At 49.2% G+C, this 3,380-nt stretch overlaps 1 protein-coding gene across 1 annotated transcript in view; it reads right to left on the reverse strand.

The window, feature by feature from the left end:
* EEF2K (eukaryotic elongation factor 2 kinase) overlaps positions 1-3,380 on the reverse strand; it is a 45,789-nt gene that overhangs the window by 35,360 nt on the left and 7,049 nt on the right. The gene's annotated exons all lie outside the window — the stretch shown is intronic.

A 3,380-nucleotide genomic window follows, 5' to 3' on the forward strand; every position in this document is an offset into this window, starting at 1 on the left:
AGTCTCTGTAGGGGTGAGTCCCAGATGAACACAGGCACCGCCACAGGGCAGAGCAACAACACAGAGATGAAATCATCGGGCATGCATGCGGGTATATTTATTTTTCCAAACAAAAGTGGACCCCCCCCTTTTGCTCTGAACACTGGCTTGTGAACCTGAACTGTAGCTCAAGAGCTGCCTGCCACTTGTAATGGCTGCTTTGTGTGCCTCGGGGTGGGGTGGGGGGAGTAATAAGAACTGACATTTCCAGGGCATTCCCTTAGGGCCAGACGTGTGGGCATGGCTTTGCAGCCTGGTCTCTTTCGTCCTCACAACCCTTTGCTCCCTTGTCAGATCCTAAGTTTTGACTCTTCAGTTGTGAGTCCCCTGAAAATGCACATTCCCTTGGGAGAGCGAAGACCTTCAGCTTATCAGCTGCTATGGACTGTGTGGGGAGTGGGTTCAACTTCACGAGGCTTGCCATTCCACTCCCAGGAATACGAAACGTGGCTACACAAATCACGCACGGATTTTCACCATGCATGGATTTTCATAGCTGCATTAGCCAGAAGGTGAAAACAACCAAATGCCCATTAATGGAAGAACGGATAATTAAGTGATATAGTCACACAGGGGAATATTATTTGGGGGCGAGGTGGCCGCCCTCCGGTGGCCGCTGCTGCGCCTGCAGCTGCCACGCGGATCCCGGGCTGGGCTCCCGCTCCCACCGCCGCGCGGGAAGCGGCACCTCCTGGCCTGCCAGACGCGCGGCTTCTGCGTCTGCAGGGTGAACTGGCCGAACACCTGCAGCGCGGTGGGCGCCTTCCCGGCGGGGATTTAGAGGAGACACAGGCAACTCCGCCTACCCCCACCCGGCCTCACCCGCGGTCTGTGGTGGGCGGATTTCTGCCATCCGGTCATTCATCCTGTACTCCTGTGCTTTCAGCAGCAGAGTAATCCGATCTCATTGTCTTGGTGCAGAACTTTCAAGTGGTTTTGCTATCGGATTTTTTTCTGATTTCTTTTATTAGAATTCCGGCACTTATGATTATTTCAACTATCAGTGGAACGGTTTGATTAACCCCTCTGGACACTACTTACTGTCTTGCATCTCATCCCAGGGCCAGTCACATAGTAAATGCCTAAACAACTCTCGTGGACTCGATGCATAAATGCAGCTTTCTACATTAAAGGACAGCAAAATAATAACCTTTAGGAACATGTTATATTCTACCCTTCCAGATATTTTTCTGGTGAAACTAGAAATTTCATTGCTTTTATTTTAGAAAGAAAATAACACATTCATTGAGGGATTTCTCTCATCGCTCACATCTGCCTATGAGGCACATTTCATTAGATCTATTTCACAAGTCGTAAAATTGAGACTTATAGACAGACCCGAGGTGACCCAGCCAGGAAAAGACAGAGCTAGAATTAAACCACATTTATCTGGTTTCAAAGTTCAGGCTGGCCTTTGTTGAGTGTATCACTACATAATAAACCACCTTAAAACTTAGTGTCCGGAATAAATGTTAAAATTCCCTGGACTGACTGACTCTGCTGGCTGGTTCTAGGCCTTGTGGACTTGTTCAGGGCAAGGGCTTGCTGTTACCTGGGAGTGCATTGGGGGCTGTTAAAGCCAGCACCTTGCTCTTTTGATTCGCGTTGGCTGGGTCCATGAGAAAAACTGGCAAAGAATTTGTGACCACCTTTAATTCACCAGAAGCATGTACATACAGATTTACACATATCAAATGTTTATATAGGAAATGCTTAAACTACATAACAATGGTAGTTGCCTTTACGCAGGGATGGGAGTTGGGGGAAACTCTTGTTGTGTACTTTGAATTTTATTATCTATTCAAAACCTCTTTTGATGCCCCCCCTCCTCCCCCACCACCACTGCTGAACAGTTTTGGTAAAAACTAGATGCTGGGCAGTAGATTCTGAGACCGCAGCTCTGCAGGTGGTGAAAACACTCCAAGCTCTGAGTTTGAATTTGTATGGACATGGGTTCAAATCCCTACTGTCACTTCTTAGCTGTATAATGCTTCTTAATCTCAATCAAAGCGGGAATACTTTGCTCAAAATTATGCTAGTAATAGTGCACTGTCAGCTATTTAGTGTCTGTTTGGTGTCCAAGTACAATGGCCATTCAAAACTGTAAAAGGTCCCGTTATCAGCTGAAATCCAGCTCTAGCCTGGTGTTCAAGTCTTCTCTATCCGGGCCATGCTGGTTGCCGAAATCGTCCAAAGTCTGAGCAGAAATTGTTGGCTCTGTGGTCTCATTCGTGGCTCTTCCTAGTACACAACAGGCAGCACCGGTAACCCAGATCCGAGCAGCCTTCTGCTCGGGCAAACTTCAGGTGGCCTGGCTTGTCTGGCCCCCTGCACCAGATCCAGGCTCTGGGAGGGTAGGGGAGGTGGGGAGTGTGGGGGGGAGGGGAAGGCTCTGGGCCTGTTGGCCTTGATCTGTCTTAGCCATGCTGGCTCCTCCTCTACAGGGTCCTTCCTGAAACAGGCATTTAAACTCTTTGTATTTAAACCCTTGCTTTAACTCTGGTTTCCAATGTATCTTTTGGCTGATGGGCCACTAGCACATCATCAATAAATATTCCACTGAAAAACAACCCACATAGTTCAGGTTTAACACATTCTTATTTATCATTCCCCCAAAAGGCTGCTAAAGTGGCTCCTCTTGGCAAAGGGCATCTATGACTCAGAGCTCCTGGGTTTTGGAGTCTGCTGAGTTAGGCTGTGTAGTGAAAAGGGAGAGGGGTGGGTTGGGGGGAGGGGACAGGCAGGAACTTCCAGACACTGGGCCAAGGAGTGGGAAGGGAGTCAGAGACCGTCTGGGGGGAAATTTAGTGGGCAGTGGGGTGTACACCCTTTCACAGGCTCAGAGGTTCCCACTGAAACCCCTTTGGGCTGGAGTGGAGGGAACCCCGAGTCTCTGTAGGGGTGAGTCCCAGATGAACACAGGCACCGCCACAGGGCAGAGCAACAACACAGAGATGAAATCATCGGGCATGCATGCGGGTATATTTATTTTTCCAAACAAAAGTGGACCCCTCCCTTTTGCTCTGAACACTGGCTTGTGAACCTGAACTGTAGCTCAAGAGCTGCCTGCCACTTGTAATGGCTGCTTTGTGTGCCTCGGGGTGGGGTGGGGGGAGTAATAAGAACTGACATTTCCAGGGCATTCCCTTAGGGCCAGACGTGTGGGCATGGCTTTGCAGCCTGGTCTCTTTCGTCCTCACAACCCTTTGCTCCCTTGTCAGATCCTAAGTTTTGACTCTTCAGTTGTGAGTCCCCTGAAAATGCACATTCCCTTGGGAGAGCGAAGACCTTCAGCTTATCAGCTGCTATGGACTGTGTGGGGAGTGGGTTCAACTTCACGA

Source organism: Condylura cristata, unplaced genomic scaffold (genome assembly GCF_000260355.1).
Source record: "Condylura cristata isolate star-nosed mole 26May11 unplaced genomic scaffold, ConCri1.0 scaffold00032, whole genome shotgun sequence".
Classification (NCBI taxonomy): domain Eukaryota; kingdom Metazoa; phylum Chordata; class Mammalia; order Eulipotyphla; family Talpidae; genus Condylura; species Condylura cristata.